The sequence below is a fragment of the Pleurodeles waltl genome, chromosome 5 (assembly GCF_031143425.1).
Source record: "Pleurodeles waltl isolate 20211129_DDA chromosome 5, aPleWal1.hap1.20221129, whole genome shotgun sequence".
Classification (NCBI taxonomy): Eukaryota; Metazoa; Chordata; class Amphibia; order Caudata; family Salamandridae; genus Pleurodeles; species Pleurodeles waltl.
Window position 1 is genome coordinate 1,511,326,004 of NC_090444.1, and position 22,550 is coordinate 1,511,348,553.

Here is a 22,550-nt window from a genome sequence, read left to right on the forward strand (position 1 = left end):
GGGTAAATTGTACTGTATGTGTAATTGGCTTTTCTATGGTTGGCATATTTAATTTACTTTTAAGTCCCTAGTAAAGTACATTAGAGGTCCACAAGGTCTGTAAATCAAGTGCTGCTAGTGCGTCTGCAGCACTGATTGTGCCACCCACATGACCAGCCCGGTAAACACGGCTCAGACCTGCCACTGCAGTGTCTGTGTGTGCAGTTTTAAACTGCAAATAAGACCTAGCAAGTGTATCCACTTGCCAGGCACAAACCTTCCCTTTTTTATACATGAGACACCCCTAATGTAGGCCCTAGGTACCACCATGGGCAGAGTGCAGTCTATGTTAAAGGTAGGACATGTACTGATGTGTTTTCATCTCTTAACAGTGAAATACTGCCAAATTAGTTTTTCACTGTTGCAAGGCCTATCTTTCGCATAGGTTAACATGGGGGGGGTGCCTTTAAATAACTTTTAAGTGCAGTTTCCCTTTGGGAGCAGATAGAGATCTGGAGATTGGGGTCTCTGAAGTCACAATTCAAAAATACTTATTTTGGGAAAGTTGTTTTTTAGATTATCAGTTTGAAAATGCCACTTTTAGAAAGTGGGTGTTTTCTTGCTTAAACCATTCTGTGACCCTGCTTGCTTGTGTATTCCCTGTCTGGGTCAGAGTGACAGTTGGGCTACTTTTGAATCTCCACTAGCGGTGACACAAAGGGAGCTGGGATGTAGCCTGCATTTCCTTATGGGTCATGTGGGCTAGAGTGGAGGGAGGAGCTGACACTTACACCTGAATGGGCTGTGCCTGCTCTCACACAATGCAGTCTCCAATCCCCTGGTGTGTGTTTGGGGCCATGTCTGAGAACAGCAGGATTTTGTCAACAACAGAGACTTTCCTTTGAAGTTTGCGAACTTCAAAGGCAGAAAGGGGTATAAGTAGTGGAAAAAAAAAAAAGATTTTCATCTTACTTCTGGACTCAAGAGGGATCTCTGCCAAGGAGAAGAGCTGAAGAGCTGGAGGAGGAGTACTGCCCCTTTTTCTGTGACTGTGCTTTGCTGGGGTGGCCTGCAGTTGCTGCTTCTGCCTGAAAGAGGACAAAGACTGGGCTTTGTGGTATATTTCTGCTGGTGAAGTGTCTCTAAGGGCTTGGACTTAGCTTGCCCCCTGTTCTGAAGTCCCAGGGTCAACAAAGACTTACTCTACCAGCCTGTGGACTCTCTACTGAGACTCCTACCATGTCAAGTGGTGCCTAATGAAGTCCCTGGGCCCTTGAAAGGAGAAGCTGGTGAAAAACCAAGAAGAACCAAGTGCACCGACTCCGGATTGACGCCACTGCCAGATCCCACGACGTCGCCTGCAACTGAAGTCGTAGACCTCGCTGGAGTGACGACCCTGCATGCCCGATGCCGCCGCAGCCTTGCTGAAGTCCACAACTCTGTGAGTCCCAAAGTTCTGTGAAACCTGACTTCGCTGCACCACGCCATGACCGCCAGATATCGAGCCTGCCGAAGTACGTAGATCCAACGCTTTGCAGTGACGTGCCTCACCCCCCCAGCTGTGCAGCAAGGACCAGACACCTCAGAACAACACCTCCACTCATTCGCTCCGCAGTACTGCAGCCAACGCTGCACCGGATCCAGCAACGCATCGAGCCCCGACTCCAAGCATTTGTGTTTCTAAGCACTATATTGAAGATTAATCTTTAAAAATTCATAACTATGCTTGTGTATGTTGGATGTTTGTCATTTTGGTCTTGTTTTACTCAGATCAGATAACTATTGGCTATTTTTCTAACCTGGTGTGGAATCCGTTTGTAGTGTTTTTACGGTATTACAGTGTGTGTTGGTACAAATACTTTACACATTGCGTCTGAGATAAGCCTGACTGTTTGTGCCAAGCAACCAAGGGGGTGATCAGGGGTTATCCTAGGTGTGTATCTCCCTAACCCTGACTAGAGTGAGGGTCCCTGCGTACTGCATACTGACTGCCAACCAGAAACACCCATTCTAAAAGAAAGACCTGGCAACGCTTCATATTTGACTTCTATCACGCTGTCTCCCATACTTCACATAATATCCCCAGAGATTCTACTAGTTTGTGGATGGGGGAGTAAAGTTCACAAGCTAAAGGTTGGGAAGTAGAGATTTTTATTTCTGACAGAGCATAGTGAACACCTCCAAACATTGACAAGAGCCTCACTTGCATTACCCTGCTCCAATATTTCATAAAACATAAAAAGGCTTCCTGACATATGCCCACGCACTCAATATAATCTCTCTAAATATAAAATTCTAAATAACTACATCAATAGACAAAGGATCCTCACCTACCTTAAACACAAGCTTGCACTGTAGCCCTGGTCAATGAAAGTCACTTATCCCCTTGTGAAACAGACAAACTGAAAAGAGGTTGGGTGGGTAGGGTTCCTTACAGCAGTAATGATGACCCCCCCCACCAAGCCACCAATATAACCAAGAAGGGTGGAGTCACTATACTCACTATACAATTTTATTGCTAAATCCTTTCCCCACAGGGTGCGAACATGGACAGATGAGGAGGGGCACTATGTTTTTGTAAAGATAATGAGAGATAGGGTCAGACCCTTATAATTGGCATGATATATGCCCCTAGCAGTAGCTGCTCCTGCTTCCTCGCACACCTGGCCAGACTATTAACCAAGTTTGGGAATATGAGGGTGGTGACTGGAGGAAACTAGAACGGGATTCTCGACCCGATTACTGATCGCAATGTAGCACCCGGCAGATGCAATGCAGGACAGAGTGCTTTTGTAGAACGTGATAGCAGAATATGGCCTCATAGATGACTGGTGCCTGACCCACCCGAAAGACAAGGACTATACCTTTTACTCCCCAGTACCTAGTACATCATCAAGGATAGACCTTTTTTTCACATGCTCCAGTCATCCTTTGGAGCCACATGCTCCATAGGGAAGTCTCACACCATTGCACAATCACTCTCACCCTACAAATAGGACCACTACAAACCAACAAGTCAAACTTGGTGGATGCAGGTCTCTAACTATGAAACGCCAGACATAGAACAACAATTGAATGCACATGTCAGAACTCACCATGCAATAAACAGACACTCTGGATTTTGAGCAGCAGGATCGCCTGTGGTGTGGGAGACTGAGTCTAACCCACTGCAGGTGACACCTGTTGCTCCAAATCCAGGTTTTGCTCCGGCTAACTAGCAGTGCCTCATCCCTACCATAGGATAGTGATGATTGGGCAGCCGAGCGCATGACATACTAGGCTTCTCAGGGAAATCGTGGTCACTCAGGTCGCATCCGGTTCTCTCATTTACAATTCAGTCTCATATATGAATGACAAGCAGAAGCAGTATATGCTTCAATAATTAGTTTAATAAAACCACTACATCTTAGATAGCAAAGCATGAGCTGCAATTACCAGGACGACACAACCTGACAGTATGAAAATGGTGACGAGAAGAGTGAAGCATAAAAACAACGCTATTATATTGTCACTATAGTCGAGGGTCTGTTTCCTATCTAGGTTATGATTTGAGCACAGCGTGTTAAGCTCTAATTCTGCCTCTCGGGTTCCCCTGGGAAGACATCAACCCCCATACCTGAGCAAAGGCCCGTGGTCAGCGTTAGAATCTGTAGCGAAGCATTCAGCAATCAGCATACAGTCGTGGTTCTCCAACTGGAATCTCCCTCTAACGTGTAAGGGACAAGGAAGTGTTTATATAACATCACAGCTGATGTTCTGAGAAAATGTCCCTACGCAAGGATGTGTATTTTCTACAAATGCTGGAGACTAAACTTCTACCACGTTCACCGGCAATGTACCAAACTGTAGCCGTGAATGAAGCACAGAGGGATAAAGAATGTCTTGTTTGAGAACACAGTGATGGGCTAGGTGAAAACAGTTAGATAGATGAAAATAAAACAAGACCGTAAAAATGGTTATTGTAAAAATAACAATGCGAAGCCGAATAAACTATATCTAGGTTATAGTGCATCGAGGCCTAGTGTGTTCAAATAACATGCATGGAGCTGTAACTAAAATGGCTACACAACAGTTTCACCTCAGATGCTGTGGGCTGCAGGAAAGGTGACATGGAGTTGTTATTAACAAGGGATTCCACAATCAAACAAGAGGAAATGCCAAACTGACCACTAATGCATAGAAGACTCCATAATTAAATTAAAATCAAAATGCAAAACTATTCCTTCACCTAGTACGCTGCCTCAAGGTAGATAGATTTACGCTGAATTTTCACTATATGAGCTGCAGAAAGGCATTAAGGAAACTGGAATGGCGTCACTATGAGAAGGGAGGGAAGGCGGGAAGGATGCTTGCATACCAGATAAGTCAAAGAGAGGCACAAAGAACTATCTCTGCTATAAGTGATAGCCATGGATGTCTTCCTGCACACCTAGGAGAGATTGTGGAGGAGCTCACCTGTTACTAAGAAGATCTATGTACAGCATTGGGTAATGTTGATCATAATGCCCAGACAGATTCTTCGATTCGCTTCCCCTCCCCAAGATATCAGAGGAGAATAGGAAGCTTCTGGAGGGTGACATTACAGCTAAATAAATCAATGAGGCCACCCCTAGCCTTTCGACAAGCAAATCCCCTGAGGAAGATGGCTTCCATGGTGAGTTTTATAAAGCCTACAAAGCTAAGGTAGCTCTGATGCACCAAAGAGCCTTTAAGGAAGCAGAAGAGACACACACTCCTGTGGCCACCCCCAACAAAGCATTCATTACATTTCTGCTGAAGGAGGGTAAAGGGACCTGACAGAATGTGGGAATGCCCATATTCATCATAAACGTGGACATCAAAATCGTGGTGACTAGGCTGAGCAAAGTGTTAGCATTCCTGATAGACATCCATCTCAGGTGGGCTTTGTCCCAGGATGCTCATCAAGAAACTACATTAGGGCTCATACAGTCTAGTATAGGCATCTAGAAACTCAAACAGAGAAACATAGGTGAAGAAAGACATGGACAAGGCCCTTGACCGGACCAAATGGTCATACTTGCCGAAGAGGCTGGATAGGTTTGGATGCTGTATAAATACCATATCTATGCAGCATGGCACAAGGCAGAGCAGTCTCATCTCCCCACCATTATTCCATCTAGCCTTAGAGCCCCTAGCAACAGTGCTCAGACTCTCTCCCCATATTCACTGTGTAACCTGTCAGAAAACCAACTTCAAAGTCGTCCTGTATGCTGATGATGTCCTGTTGGCCATCACTAAACCTGAGGAATCTTTACCATCGCTTGGACTTCCACAACACATTCTCCCAGTTCTCTGGATACAAAGTGAACAGGGACAAATGCCAAGTGAAGCCCATGTCCCTGCTAACTAAGATAGCATGTATCGAGGGACTCCAAGTTAGATGTGTGTCACTGCACCTGAAGTATCTTGGCATCCTCATTAACAATGGCTTGTACAAACTGGTGAAAGACAACATATTGACCCTGCTGTCAAAGATACAAAGTAAGTTTGCTAGATAGTCAAGTCTTCAGTTGCCCCTGTGGGGCCACATTCAAATGGTAAAAATGGTCATTGCACCTAGCTATAATTACGTCTTTAGCATGCTCCCCATTCTGACACACAAAACATTGCTAGGGCGAATTGGCTCATCTATGAAAGCATTCATATAAGGAATGAAGTGACCCAGTCTTCAACTCGACAAATTATATGAAAATACTGAATCAGGAGGGCTCTGGCTGCCTCACATGTCCTCTAGCTACCTGGCCCACCATGTTTTTACAATTTCAACACTGGCTACCCCAGAAACTGGATCAAATTGGATCCACCTCTCTGGACTAGCATTGAAAAGGACACACACTTTCAGAGGACAGAAACTTAGAAGCTCTATGTATAACATGACCATAGACAATACCAGGGATAAAAGCCATGCAAACCATGTTATGGCAATCACACAATCTCTTAGGAGCCAACCTATGACTCCATACTCTGTGCCCATCAGAGCATAACTGTAGAATCCGGATAAGGGGACTGGCAATAGCTTGGTTGGCCTGACCAGCCCACGGAATAATGCGCATTCAAGAATTGTTTGAGGGAGTTACATTTAAAATCTTCGAAGACCTTCAAACCGAATTTACATTAACCAGTCCCAACAATGACCACACCTAACTAAGGCATTGCCTACGGAGTCAACTAGGAGGCATGGCACATGAGATATATTACTCATTCTTAGGCCAATATCTAAAGACCCGTGAAACATTTAAGAGACTGGTCTTTGGATTTTACAGAATCCTAACAGAAACACTGTTTTCCACCTTCTTGAGAGAACACCCTACGGAACATTGACAACGTATTACAACGAGAGTACTCTCAAGAGGACTGGGCACACCTCCTATGTGCACATCTTATTTCACATAGCCAAACTGAAATGTACCTACTTCAACATCCTTCACAACTGGTATTGAACATCCCAAAGATTATGTAAAACTGGACTGCTACATAATGGTAATTCCTTGAGATACAGGATGGGAGAGCTGGGGGTGGCTGTGATATTGCACACCTTCTTTAGAACTCTACAGCACTTAGACCACACTTGGCTGCAATGGGGCTTGAGTTGGAAAGAATGCCAATGCTACATGTTACTTCTTCAAGCCAACTCACACTCCTCCATGACATGAAATACGATGTGATCGCCAATAAGCAACGATGGCTAGCAACAGCCCTGACTAGAAACCATCTGCCTCCACACATTCTGAGTGGATTACAAATATAGCAAGGATGGTGGAATGTGAGCAAATCATATACAAGGCCAATGACCATAATGAGGGCCTGATTTAGATGTCAGTGGAGGGGAATACTCCATCACAAACAAGATGGATATCTTGCTCGCCGTATTATGATCTCAATTTATCCTATGGGGATCGTAATACACCGAACAGGATGTCCATCACGTTTGTGATGGAGTACTGCCTCTGCCGACGTCTAAATCAGGCCCTGAGACATTTGAAGCAATATGGGAACCTTGCACTTAGATAGAACAGATCTATTGACCCATCATGATTTGTTATGCAAATATGGGTCCCGCACCCCTGCAGAGTGCTACATGGGATAATGAGGGAAGGAGTGTGACTCACCCCCTTCCCAATATGTCCAACATCTGGGGAACAATTTCAGAAAAGTAGTCAAACAATACTGAGACTATAGTAAGGGGCCACCTGGTGCAACTTCAGAAGGGTGTGGATGCCTGGTAGTCCACCAGTTGGAAGGCTAATATTAACACAATCCAGGGACCATAAAGAATGACAAGAAATTAATTCAAGGAGTACTTATGGACAGATTCTAATTGATCACAAGAGTATGAGAACAGGAGTGGTAATGATAGTGCTAGTGATCCAGGGACCTAGCTGCAGATTTATCAATGTTGACTTTTTTTTGTACCTTATCTGACCCTAGGAAAGACATTGGGAAGAGGCAGAGGGAGGTAAATGTATCTTGTTCCATTATGAATTGTAAAACGTTCACTATTTGTTTTGTTTGTTTTCTACGGCCTCCTAAGTTGAGCAACAGCAATAAGGCATTAGATACTTGTTTCAATTTAAATAAGCTATTTCTGTATCTTAATATGTACCTGGTAATGTAGATGCTTAATAAAGAGTTTCTTTAAAAAAAAATCTGTTATGCCTTGGCCAATTAAACTGTCCAGATGGCATTCTCTCCCACTTTACTAGGGCCACAACTGCTTCCATTGCTCTCAAAACCAGCGTTCAAGTGGCTGACTTCTGCCTAGCCACCACATGGTCAATCCCTGCACACCTATGTCAAACATTACAGCTTCACAGGCCAAACATGCCATGATGTGCTAAACCAGTGCTGTGCTGCATGACCTTCTTTATTAAGTGGCACTACTCATTTCCAAATCCCAGAGAGCATAGCACTGGAACTCAGTCTTTAGACGAAGAATATGCAGCAAACATTTCAATCAGGAATAAAAGTTATTTACCTTAGGTAACGATATTTCTAGTGGACACCTAACCTTTCTGCATTTTCTTCATCACCCTCTCCCCCCATCTCTGAGTCACAGCCATATATAATAAGATCCCAAGCTATGCAATGTATTGATGTTGACACTTTTGCAATCGCTGATCCCCTTTTGGTTTCTTTCTGCACACTTTGCTGGGGCACAGTAAAAGTATCAGGACCTGATGTCCACGTGCACCTTGGCATCTAGCATACTCCTGTGACATCACATCCAGAGTGTGGAGTCATGGCCAGAGCCACATGGTGCAACTTGGCAGCTCAGAGGAGCTAATCATTTGGAAAAGCTTTTCCAGACCATTCTGATTCTTGTGAATATCTTACAGTGAAGAAGGTGCAGAAAGATGATGTACTTACCAGAAATGTCATTAAGAAGGTAAGTAACTTTCTTTTACTTCATAACCACTGCAAGAATCTGAAGTTCAATAAGTCGGTTACTATAAAAAGTTCAATGGTCACCTTTTAGGTACTGCTTATTTTGATGAAAGTGTGTTGGTAATTGTAGGAGGCTGGCCTACCTTATAGTGGGTACCTGATGGTACTTACACCTTGAGCCAGTTCCAGTTATTCCTTATTAGTAGGGTTCCAGCAGCTTAGGCTGATAGAGGTAGCTATAGCAGAGCAGCTTAGGCTGAACTACGAGACATGGAAAGCTCCTACTATACCACTTATATCATATAGCACTATATCATAAGAATCACAATACTCAGAGTTACTAAAAATAAAGGTACTTTATTTTAGTGACAATGTGCCAAAAATATCTCAGAGGATATACTCCCTTAGGAGGTAAGTAAAATACACAAAATATACACACAAACCAGAATCAGGTAAGTAAACAGTTAGAAAAGAAGTGCAAACACTGTAGAATACAATAGGATGCAATAGGCCTAGGGGCAACACAAACCATATACTCCAAAAGTGGAATGCGAACCACGAATGGATCCCAGGCCTAGGGTAGTGTGTAGAGGGTCGCTGGGAGTGTAAGAAAACACTAAGGGTGTCCAAGATACCCCACCCCAAGACCCTGAAAAGTAGGAGTAAAGTTACCCTATTACCCCAGAAACACACTAGAGTTGTGATAGGAGATTCTGCAAAGGTAACAACTGACTGCAAAGTACTGAAGACGGATTTCTGGACCTGAGGACCTGTAAAGGAAGGGGACCAAGTCCAAGAGTCATGCAAGTGTTCGGGGGGGCATGAGCCCAACAACCCCGCATGAAGGTGCAAAAGGGCTGCCTCCGGGTGGAAGAAGCTGAAGATTCTGCAACAACGGAAGGTGCCAGGAACTTCTCCTTTGCACAGAAGATGTCTCATCGCGTGCTGGAGGATGCAGAGTTGTTTCCACGCAGAAACACTGCAAATAAGCCTTGCTAGCTGCAAGAGTCGACGTTGAAGAAAATGGGTGCTCCCCGGGCCCAGGAAGGACTAGGAGGTCGCCCTTTGGAGGAGCAGACAGAGGGGGTGCTCAGCAGCACAGAGAGCCCACGCAGAAGCAGGCAGCACCCACAGAAGCACTTGAACAGGTGTTCAAGAAATCTGAGCACGGCGGTCGTCTCAACACTACAATAGAGGGTCCCACGAAGCCGGTGGTCAACTCAGCGAGTTGAGCGATGCAGGACAGAGTGCTAGGGACCTGGGCTGTGCTGTGCACGAAGAAATCCTTGCAAAAGTGCACAGAAGCTCTAGCAGCTGCAGATCACGCAGTACACAGGATTACTGTCTGGCGTGGGGAGGCAAGGTCTTACCTCCACCAAATTTGGACAGAAGCACCACTGGACTGTTGGTGTCACTTGGATCCAGCTCCTGTGTTCCAGGGACCATGCTCGTCAAGATGAGAGCGGACCCAGAGGACCGGTGATGCAGAAGTTTGGTGCCTGCGTTAGCAGGGGGAAGATTCCATCGACCCACAGGAGATTTCTTCTTGGCTTCCAGTGCAGGATGAATGCAGACAGCCCTCAGAGCATGCACCACCAGGAAACAGTCGATAAAGCGGGCAGGATTAGGCGCTACAATGTTGCTGGTAGTCTTCTTGCTACTTTGTTGTGGTTTTGCAGGCGTCCTGGAGCAGTCAGCGATCGATCCTTGGCAGAATTTGAAGAGAGAGATGCAAAGGAACTCCGGTGAGCTCTTGCATTCGTTATCTGAAGAGGAACCCACAGGAGAGACCCTAAATAGTCCTCAGAGGAGGATTGGCTACTTAACCAGGTAAGAGCCTATCAGGAGGGGTCTCTGACGTCACCTGCTGGCACTGGCCACTCGGAGGTCTCTATTGTGCCCTCACACCTCTGCATTCAAGATGGCAGAGGTCTGGGACACACTGGGGGAGCTCTGGGCACCACCCCTGGGGTGGTGATGGACAGGGGAGTGGTCACTCCCCTTTCCTTTGTCCAGTTTCGCACCAGAGCAGGGCTGGGGGATCCCTGAACCGGTGGAGACTGGCTTATGCAAGGAGGTCACCATCTGTGCCCTTCAAAGCATTTCCAGAGGCTGGGGAGGCTACTCCTCCCCAGCCCTTAACACCTATTTCCAAAGGGAGAGGGTGTAACCCCCTCTCTCAGAGGAAATCCTTTGTTTTGCCTTCCTGGGACTGGGCTGCCCAGACCCCAGGAGGGCAGAAACCTGTCTGAGGGTTGGCAGCAGCGGTAGCTGCTGAGAAAACCCCAGAGAGCTAGTTTGGCACTACCCGGGGTCCATGCTGGAGCCCCGGGGATGCATGGGATTGGCACCCCAATACCAGATTTGGCATGGGGGGACAATTCCATGATCTTGGACATGTTACATGGCCATATTCAGAGTTACCATTGTGAAGCTACATATAGGTATTGACCTATATGTAGTGCACGTGTGTAATGGTGTTCCCTCACTCACAAAGTCCAGGGAAATTGCCCTGAACAATGTGGGGGCACCTTGGCTAGTGCCAGGGTGCCCTCACACTTAGTAACTTTGCACCTAACCTTCACTAAGTGAGGGTTAGACACAGAGGTGAGTTATAAGATACTAATCTATCACTAATTCTTGTTGGGTTCCAGAGTAGCGTGCTACTCGCCGAAAAGCGCTTCGACGCCTCGTCAGGGGTAGTAAGCGCTATATAAATACTATTATAATACAATACGATAAGTTACTTAAGCGCAGTGTAAAATGGCTGTGAAAAAACACGGACGTTATTTCACTCAGGCTGCAGTGGCAGTCCTGTGTAAGAATTGTCTGAGCTCCCTATGGGTGGCAATAGAAATGGTGCAGCCCATAGGGATCTCCTGGAACTCCAATACCCTGGGCACCTAGGTACCATATACTAGGGAATTATAAGGGTGTTCCAGTGTCCAATCAGAATTGGTAAAATTAGTCACTAGCCTGCAGTGACACTTTCAAAAGCAGAGAGAGCATAAACACTGAGGTTTTGGTTAGCAGAGCCTCAGTGACACAGTTAGGCACCACACAGGGAACACATATAGGCCACAAACTATGAGCACTGGGGTCCTGGCTAGCAGGATCCCAGTGACACAGGCAAAAACAAACTGACACACAAGTAAAAATGGGGGTAACATGCCAGGCAAGATGGTACTTTCCTACAGTAGTCTTGCAGCCCAACTAAGGAATTTCAGTGTTGTCATTACTGAGATATGGGTGGATCTCATTTGTCCAGTTTTGAGTAGTGGACTGCCTATTTCAAGTCAGCTACAAAGACAGCCCCATTAGAGGTATGTGAAGATGAAGCAGGATTTCAGTCTTGTTGGCATATATTGGACACTAAATACCATGAACCCCGATTACACATTGTCTGGTGGTACCAAATATGCATTGACAGACGGGGGGAGAAGGTCTGTTGGAAGACACCTCATATTGGTGGAACAGTGGATGATGTAAATTGTCCAAAATGGTTCTGTTGGCTGTCCACTTTCATGAAGGACCAAATCTTCTCCAAGCCACTTCCCCTAATTACCATCACCTGTCAGAGGTGAATACAAAACGAAATATAGTTTGAGGTGTCAAATCCAGACAGTGGATGTCATAGTCAGACCTTCTAGTCTACCACTTACTAATGTCCACAGTGGCAACTTCTGTACCTCATTGAAGAGAAGCCAGAAAAAAAGGAATGGTTCCTGCAGACGCCTTCTACCTTAGTGGTACCTTTAAGCTTTAATTTTTCAAATGGCAAATTGATACGGGTTAAAAATTAGTTGTGAGTTTCGTTTTTTCAAAGTTGGAGTACTATTGCCTGTTTTAATTCATGGGGACAATGTCCTTTCTGAAGTGAGGCCTTAGTTATGCAAGAAACATCATCAGCCACAGCACCAACATGATCTTTAACTAAGAACACTGGCTATATATCTCTGCTGGAAAATGAAGGAAACATTGGGGCGACTCAGATTAGAATATGTTGACAAAATACATTGACAAATCAGAAGTATCATTAGGCAAGAATTGCAAAACGATACACTTCTGAAGTAAACTTTAAGCATCACGTGAACATTTTTCACAATGTTGTACTTAAAATGTGAAATAATTGCATACATTCTGGGAAGGGTGCCTCTAAATAAGATAAAATACAGTTACTAGATTTACAGTACGTAATGTCTCCATAAGAATGGTGTTTATTTGCACCAGACACAACTCATATATGTTTTAAATGTCCTTGCATTTTATCTGTCTCCTTATTTTTATTTATTTATTTAGTAGATTTATAGACCGCAAACTCGACCAGGAGGTATTGGAGCGCTTTACAAGAAAGCGCTTTGGGAGATTAATTGATTTGCCCCAAATCACAGGCTGTTGAGCCGATGGAGACTAGAACCTGGTTCCCCAGCTCCAAGGTCTGCAGCACTGGCCCTTACGCCACATGCTCTCCCATGTCATAGACAAAATGATCCTCACTTTGTTTATATGTTGAGGTTCAAGAGAGCTAGGAGGCCAAATGCCCACTTTAATTAAGTTTGCAAATAGTCTCGTATCAACCTGGAAGGAAGTTGCACACTGTAAAACAGAAACGTCTCTCGGTGATGCTTCTGTGGATCACATGGCTGAAGTGCAGGACCCATTAACAGTTCGAATCAAAAGCATAAAATCATTTCTTTCCCCAATGAGTTATCCATCATCACCCAACGTCCTTCAGGTGTTCCTACTTGGGTTTATAGGTCGACAATACACAAGGTCATACAACTTAATATCATACTATTACATATTTCATAAATCAGATCCCATAGAAATGCGTCAGAGGGACAGAAATGTGAACTAAGATTACACCATCAAAATCATTAGTGCGCACTATACGCTCAAGAGCCCGCAAACACGAATTCCTGTGTCAGCGGTACTTGTGTCATCTAGCATCAGCGCAAGCGGTACTAGCAGTGTTTGCATTCAAGCAACGATGGGAAAAGGACATACTGTATCTGATACGCACGAAAGAATCGGATACGAACATTTCTCCTATTTATTTGCGCATTATTTAAAGATTCTGTGTCACAGGAACTAGAAGAAAAGTCTACACCGCTCTGCATACATTTCATACCTAAGTCATAAGCATATGCGGCTGAAGACCCCAAAGTCCATCAGCAGATATATTAGGTAGCGCTTTGTCTTCCGGTTTTGAACATCTGTGATCCCTTGTTTGCAAAACCTCCTGTTGCATGGGTTCAGGAACAGTTCATAGGAAATGTCAAGTAGATTTAGAAGGCTTTATACAGATTGTTCAAATTCTCGGAGTAATTCACCTATGAGCAGGGGGTAAAAAGATCCTGAAGGATGCAATGTTTATACCAAGATGAAAATATCTTTAATCTGATCAAATGGTCAAAGCCAACTACTTTTCCGACTTATTTCGCTTTCATCCCCTTTTCAGTTGATACACTGTCTAATACAGGCTGGAAGTAGTCAAGAATAGCAAACTTGCAAGATGTTTCTCCCCTTAGCACTATGCTCATGACTAAGCATTTAGGCAAAATAAATCCAGTAATAGTTTCACCATATAAATAAAATGAGAATTACAAATCTATCCATTTCACGAAATGATGGCAACATAAGACATGACGGTTGTTGAATGTGAGATTTGGTTGCAGTAATTACCTGCTTTAGCATCCCTCCAAAGATTCAAAGTGAAGTAATGTTTCCAGCCAACTCCTGACATTTATAAGTCACCAGAAAATCTTTACCCGGTTGCTTGGTCAACTTAAAAAATAGCAAAGTAGCGTGTGTAAGACATAAGATACCTAAGACTTCAGCTGGTCCGTTCAGTGAAACCATCAACCATCCACCAAAACACAATACACAGTAATCATCATACTTACAACAGCGCACACGTGATATAGTTGGCATCACCGTGCTCAAAACAGGCACACCAGCACCCCACATCAACAAACAAAAGTATGCACTTAACATAGCTCCCAACAGCTACCATCACAGAGTGTAGAGAGGCAAGTAGATGGATATCACGGATCTTCAAAAGCACCAACTAAATCCAGGTAATGCACATTGTCAGTTGATAGAGAGAAGCTGTATTCCACATTTAAGAGCTCCACCTTACCATGGGGACAGTATGATTCTCTACCACTGAAGGATTCCCTATCTTAAGTCTGAGAACGGATTATCCTGACATTCATAATGACATTTTGGAACCTTGAAAGAAAGGTGGTGTTAATCGCCAAACACTTGTGGACTGTCATGTATTTTTATCAATGTGGCTATAATCGAAATAAAATTAAAAAAATAAAAGACGATTGTCTATGCCAGAGAACTTTGCGAGCTCATTCTACTATTTGTATGCTTTGCAATGTTCGATTAGGTGTTTTCTGCATCTGCATAATATTCAAATCAACAGGCAGCAGAAATAGAAACCATGTAGGGTCAGACTAAATAAATAGCATTTCTAAAATAAGATATATGCGGTGAACAATGTAAAAAGAAACTGGATCTCCCATCTTACAACAAAAATACAGTAGGTTCCATTCAAGTCCTTGGTGATGAAAGGTGTTCTGAAAAATACTGATGGAAGCCTTTAGTGGGACAAGTCTCTAGGATGGCACTCTTTAAAAACGCATATCAAGAAAGAGCCATAGGGTGGGCTTGCTAGGGAAATATGCCTTAGTATTTAGTCATCAGTCGGAGTAAAATGGTTCTGAAGCAGGAGCTTGGCACACACAGTCCACAAAGAAGACTTTAAGTTACACACTCACTGAATGCACTTTGTCATTGTTAGACCTGGCATCCTTGCTGTGTTCTCCCCTGTCTTTTTTGCCTCGGTTTCCCAGTTTTTGACTGTGTGCTGGACTCTGTTTCTGCTGTTTTTGGTATTCTGGGCACTTTACCACTGCTGACCAGTGCAAGTGCTCCTGGATAAAGTGTATGTGTAATTGGCTTATCTATGAATGGTATATCTGATTTACTAGTAAGTCCCTAGTAAAGTGCACTAGAGGTGCCCAGGGCCTGTAAATCAAATGCTAAAGTGGGCCTGCAGCACTGGTTGTGCCAACCACAATAGTAGACCTGTAAACATGGCTTAGACCTGCCTTTGTATTGTCTGTGTGTGCAGTTTTAAACTGCCAATTCGACCTGGCAAGTGTAACCACTTGGCAAGCCCAAATCTTCCCTTTTTATACATGTAAGGCACCCCTAAGGTAGGCCCTAGGTAGGCCCATGGGCAGGGTGCAGTGTATGTTAAAGGTGGGACATGTACTGATATGTTTTACATGTCCTAGCAGTGAAATACTGCCACATTCAGTTTTCACTGCTGCAAGGCCTATCTCTCTCATAGGTTAACATGGGGGCTCCCTTTAAATATTTTTAAAGTGCAGTTTTCCTTTAAGAGCAGATAGAAATCTGGAGTTTGGGGTCTTGGAACTCACAATTTAAAAATACATCTTTTGGTAAAGTTGTTTTTTAGATTGTTAGTTTGAAAATACCACTTTTAGAAAGTGGGCGTTTTCTTGCTTAAACCATTCTGTGACTCTGCTTGCTTGTGTATTCCCTATCTGGATCAGACTGACAGTTGGTCTGTTTTTAAATCTCCACTAGACGGTGACACAAAGGGAGCTGCGATGTAGCCTGCATATCCTGATGGGTCATCTGGGCTACAGCGGAGGGAGGAGCTGACACTTACATCTGAATGGGCTGTACCTGCCCTCACACAATGCAGTCTCAAACCCCCTGGTGTGTGTCTGGGGCCAGGCCTGGGCAAAGCAGGATTTTGTGAACAACAGAGACGTTCCTTTGATGTTTGCCAACTTCAAAGGCAGAAAGGGATATAAGTAGTGGACCCAAAACCCCAGTCTTTAAATTTCTTCAAGATCACTTCTGGAACTAAGAGGAACCTCTGCCAAGTAGAAGAGCTGAAAATGAGGAGAAATGCTGCCCCTGCCTGTCACTGTGCTTTGTTGGGCTATCCTGCAGCTGCTGCTTCGGCCTGTGAACGGGGACAAAGTCTGGACTTTGTTGTGCATTCCTGATTGAGAAGAATCACCAAGGGCTTGAACTTAGCTTGCCTCCTGTGTTGTAGTCCCAGGGCCATCAAAGACTTCCTCTGCCAGCGCCTGGACTCTCTGCTGATACTCCTGCCCTGCCAAGTGGTGCCCTATCCAGTCCCTGGGCCCTTGAAAGGTGAATTTGGTAGAACAAGGAATGAAATCAACCCACAAAACGCCGTGCAGGGAAACTTTTGAGGCATCATCTGTAATGCGTCTGATAAATGACACACCACCCGCTTCGCGGCTGAAATCGATACTTCACCTGCATTGCAGCTGGGAGACTGACGCAGTGAGGTTGGAGAAACAATGCAACACCCGGTTGCGGTTGCTGATAACGAAGCAAACCCCACGTAGCGCGGTTTTCTAACACCGTGCAACCGGATTTCTCACGCATCGTCGTTCGGCATCAAAGTCATTGTGAACCTGCGCGGATCCAAAGTCCCCTGTCCGGAAATCAACATATCACTCTCTTGTGAGAGGGAAAAACAACACATTGCGTAACGGACCAGAGAAAGCACGATGCATGGCCTCACTTGCGAGTAAGGAATTGAAGAAATGCTGACTTTTTTGACGCACGCTCATCCGTGCAGCTTTATTTTTGATGCAAACCAGGTACTTTGTGTAAAATTGTTTCCATTGTTTTCTTTGAAGTAAGACTGTTATTCTTTTGAGAATTGATATTTTGACTTGTGTATGATGGATTTTTGTCATTTGTTTTTTTTATATAGATAAGTATTACCTATTTTTCTAAACTGGTGTGGTGTCCATTTTGTAGTGTTTTCCCTGTATTACTGTGTGCTGGTACAAATACTTTACACATTACTTCAGAGATAAGCCTGACTTCTTGCGCCAAGCTACCAAGGGGGTAAGCCGGGGGTATCTAAGTGTGTTTCTCCATTGCCCTGACTAGAGTGATGGTCACTTCCTTGGACAGAGTGCAAACTGACTGCCAACCAGAGACCCCATTTCTAACAGTCATGCATAAAAAATGCCTGAAGATTGATACTTGCAGATACTAAGCCTGAAGAAAATGCAATATCATTGAATGGACTTGCCAACTGTTCCCAGTGTCCTCTTTGGAGACTGCAGAATGTCTTCAGAGTTAACAATAGTGCGCAAGTGTCCAATGAAGTCGGGACACCGCTCACTTAGTTACATGTGATGATCTTGCTCAGTTGTTACAAGTTGGAGTTCGACTCAGGGATATTTCTCGCTATAGAGTCAAAGTACTTTTCCTGCAGAAAGGGATTTTATCAGTTAGAAAATGTGGGTTACAAGGTGATTGGGCAGACAACACAACCATTTTGTTAAAAAAATATATTTCGCCTTGTCTTCTGAAAGATACAGTGATAAGATTATTACTTCCACCCTCCACCCATCTCCCTCCTCTAAGAACTTGTGACCGAGTATCAAATCAGCAGTCACGTAGATGATAATGTCAAGCTGTGATGCTGACAATAAAAAAGTCCTGTAACTGAGCTGTCCTAGCACCAATGATTACTAATATATACTGGATCCTCTATCTCAGAGGTTCCCAACTTTTTGACTTCTGTGGACCACCACATTATCAATACTGGAACCTGGGGACCCTCCCATTGAATCATTATTGGAATCTGGGGATCCCCCACCAAGTCATTACTGAAAGCTAGGGACCTAATATGTTCATATTATTGAATTTTCTAAGCAGTCGCAGATCCCCTGAGGAGGCTTTGAGGACCCCCAGGGGTCCCCGGACCACAGGTTGGGAACCACTGCTCTATCTGTTTCCAGAGTAATGTGTTATTCTGCTGACTTCAGTACTTTGATTGCCATGGAAAAATACATTGTAAGGATGTCCAATGAAACTGTTAAAACAAGAATATCCCCTTCATGATAAAAGGGTGTTTTGTTCTGCCCTGAGTTCCCAACTGCAAGTATTTGGTATGCTGACTTTTTATTTTGAGTCTGGTGTCATGCTAATCGACAGAGATGTGAACATGTCTCTAAGTATGAGAGGTCCTGGACGTGTCATGTGACCTGGTGGGACACACCAAGAATGCCCTTGTTTCCGGCTGATGAATGTTCTCTCTGTCAGTAGATGTAGCATATAAAGCAGTTGTGTCAACAAATCATGTTTCAGGATTAGTAGTATGAACAGATATTTTTATCTGGCTCACTAGAATAAGACCTACTGGCCTACTTATGTAAAGTTCTTCCTTTATGCTCTTGCCCAGTTAACTATGTTAACACCCCTTGAGTGTTAAATTTGTTGGTGTGACCCATGTGGTACATGTATGGTTTGTGTGACTGATCTAGTGTAATGCGAGGTCAGTGGGATCCATTTTGGATGCCGTTGGCCTAGTACAGGATGGAGGGTAAGGGTTGTGCTCCCAGATCGTGGAAGCATATTACTCACATTCCTGTAGCTGGAGGGAGAATACCTACACACTGAAGTAAGCAAAGTGGAGACAAGGTTCCTTTAGATATTCTATGTGGGATATTTGCATGTCCTTTTGTCTTACCCTGATTACTCCTTTTTGCTACTGTGACGGCCAGGCACAAACGTGTTACAACTCTTTGTGCTGTGCTGTGGGTGCTCCAGGGTGGAAACTACCTTTTCTGACTAGCATTACTCTATACAAAGACTGTGTCTGGAGAACAGCCTGGAAAGGATACTTTAAAAAACAATCACCTCAAGTTGGTTCTGCCATTTGAGACAGTGGATCCACATAACCTATCTGCCAGTTGAGTATAAAAGTGGGATCCAAACTACCCCACTGTGTTCCAGTTCCACGTCCTTCAAGGGCAAGTACGGGACTGGCCAAGCCCATGCAAACTGGAATCTAAAGCTGTTGGCTCCTGTCAAATGCCTACTGTTCCCAGCATCTAAACATCCTTGAAACCAATAGGAGCACTACTCTCTAGAACAAAAACCTGCACTAAGAGGTACATGCACTCACTGGCACAGGTACCACATTTGCACCCATTGGCATCTGTATCACACCTGCACCCACTGGCATTTTCACCCATGTTGGTCCTTCTCTTGCACCTATTGGTTACAGTCTGTCAACAGACTATAGTCTGCGGGTATTTCCTTTGCCAGGATGAAGCACTACTTCAGGAAAACCTGCAGCACAAGGTCCCAACACTGGCAGAATTGAGTTCCATAAAAACAAGAAACATATAATGCTTACCTCTTTCTATTGGCTTCAGTACTCTGCTTGCATTTAGGACAAACCTGTTTGGCACCTTCACTACTGATACTTAGTACACAACTTCAAACCAGAATCATCGGATTACATCTGTATAATGTGTGACACCTAAACCATCCTATTATTACAAACGGCTTTCTTTTTTCTTACTGTACAGTAGCTTTGGGATTAGGCTTTACAAAATCCTGTGCACACAAACTTCCTCCTCACTTGTCTCCCAAATAATAGATTAGCCCAGAGCAGTGCTAGATATTTCGACCAGGTTTCTCACAAAAAAACAACATGGGATCACATGAACTTGCACTTGCTTACCTTATATGGCTCACAATTAAAGCCAATTGTACTATGAGAATGCATGCCAGATTCTTTGAGGATCTGAATCACCAAACGCTGAAATGCATTGCCAAGATACTTTCCTTTACAGGAGGCTCTCGTTCACTTTGCTGCAAAGATCGAATATTGCCACTCCTTATTTCAGAGAAAAATCCACAGTACATGCAGCCGTATGTCTCTGCATTAAAAATATTGTATCTTTTCAAAGCTTCATAGCATCCTAAAAAAAACGTGTCTACGTTTACTGAAACTTTTATCACGGTGACTACAGCCTGTCAAAAATGGTTTGAATGTACTCCATTCCAGCCTTGAAACAACTTAAGCACCACACATGGCGAACCACTGTTATTGCAAATGTTCTCATAGAAAATAGCGGAGGTAGAAATTAAAAATAACACGCTACAAGGACTAATGTTAACTAAATTAAATGAGTTCAACTCATAAAATTATATATATATATATAGATGCATTTAATCTGTGGTGCTAATAAACATTTGAATTTGGTGGAGTCGTATGTGCGACTCTCCCTCCATCGAGAAGGAATTTGTATTTTGTAGCCAACACAACGTGAAATCCATCTTCTTCCAAGGTAAGGCGAGTTATCACACCTCTGATAATTACGTGTGGAACCTCAATTTCAGTTGTGTAAAGCTTTCTTCTAAAAATTTCTGACTCCCCGTGTCCAGTAGAGTTGGGGCCTCCAGGAACCCGCAAAATAGTATACACCCTGAGATGCTGGACACCACTTCTTGTCCTAAAAAGTGGAGGAAGGGCACTCTAGTTAAGAGAATGACTGTCACAATCCATGTCATGGCAGATACTGTGTTTACAGTCCCGCCAAAAAATGTGTAAGTGTAATGGTTTCAATGGAAGCAAATCAGAAACACAACACCAAAAATGGATTCGATTGTCAGTACAAAGGCAAAGGAAACACTGTTTTCATGATGACCTGGAATGAAGAATCCTCCCTAACTCTAGTGAGCACGGCTTAGAATCCAAGTGATTTGAGACAAACACCTCTTCCCCCTCAGAAGCACATGAACAATGTGTCATGGATGGCACCGATGATTTTATGTGTGTAGCGCCAACCAATGTTTCGAGAAGATTTCTTTCACATCTCATAGTTCAGCTGTCTGATTATGGCTATATCTACTGTTGAGGCCATGAGACTGTTGAGGCCATGAGATATTTTCTCTACCTTCTTTACTTGAATGGTGGACTTTGCCTGGCGTGCATGATTAGTTATTTGTTTAAAAAAAAAATCAATAACACAATTTAATATAACAAAACATGTGTTTGCATATATGTGTGGTGGAAAGAGAAACTGTGCACTTTCCGTGAGTGTTATATCTGGTCAGCTTAGGTGGTTGCACATGTGCTTTGAGTGTAATCACTGTTAAAATGCATTTCCAGAGAGTTGTTTTTCGTTTAAGAGACTGTACAGCAAAATGTGAGTGCCCAGCGAAGCAATATTAGCCAAGGTTTTCTTCAAAGGTCTTATTAATAGAACAGGTCCTCACTGACCTTTTAATGCAAGTGTTTACCAATTGAAATGCCCATTACTGTGCTATCTGGTCTATCCAGAAAAGTATTATGTATAGATTTTCCTTAAAAGGCTGTCTGTTCATTGCACTTTTGAAACACCTGCATGGATTACTGAAATTCTTAGCGCTTTTTTGTAAAGAACCGGGAAGTGAATTGCTCTTCATGACACTTTTATAAAGGGCCTCATAATTCAAGTAGTGTTCACCAAATCGATTTTCAAAACACGATTACTGCGAAGCATCCATCATTGTCATTTTCTTTGAAGGGCCTTTTCAATCACTTAAGCTTACTGCACTAGTCTTCAAAAAGACACCTGTTGATGTAACCCTTGTTGCCCTTAATCCACACGTGGTTTTCTAAATTGGTCCTAAGTAAAACTTCAAAGAATTTAAATTCTATGAAGAGAGAGGGTGGGAGTTTAGAGAAATATTTTCAAAAAGAGCAAACTAGTGCATTTTGTAGTGTCTTTGATATCAGACGTGCAAGGGCCCTCGTGGTCCTGGGTGGACTCTAGACAGGAATTACATAATCAGATTGAAGCTGTTAAAGTGAGGTTATAAAAGTTATGATGCAATTCGCAGAGAGCACTATAGTATGTAGAAGAATAAAGACATATGTTACTGAGCTCCATGTGTGGTGTATTCATTTATCTGCTCCTCAGTTGGGGAGGCCTCTACAACTGGCTATGAGTAGAGGATTTGTGTCCCGAAGAAACAAAGCAGGTCTCCTTGAGAGTGTAAAAGTAAAGCAAACTGCTCATGTGTGCCAAGTGTGCCACATATTGATGCAAAGAGGTCTGCGAATAACGTATGTGGAGTCAAATTCCAACTCCAGCTCATACACAGCCATCAAAGAGGCTGAAGGCCATGCAGAGGATCACATTCCAAAAGCCCACTAAAACCTGCTAGTAAGGCTGAAAGGAGAGATACCACGCTGCGTCATAACACAGAGCCATCATCAATGTGAGGCAAACGCTAAAGGCAGAGACAACCAGGCTCGAAAACAGAAACTTACTTAC

At 43.7% G+C, this 22,550-nt stretch overlaps 1 protein-coding gene across 2 annotated transcripts in view; it reads right to left on the bottom strand.

Moving 5' to 3' along the window:
* Positions 1-22,550, bottom strand: part of MCPH1 (microcephalin 1) — a 1,086,437-nt gene that overhangs the window by 574,817 nt on the left and 489,070 nt on the right. The gene's annotated exons all lie outside the window — the stretch shown is intronic.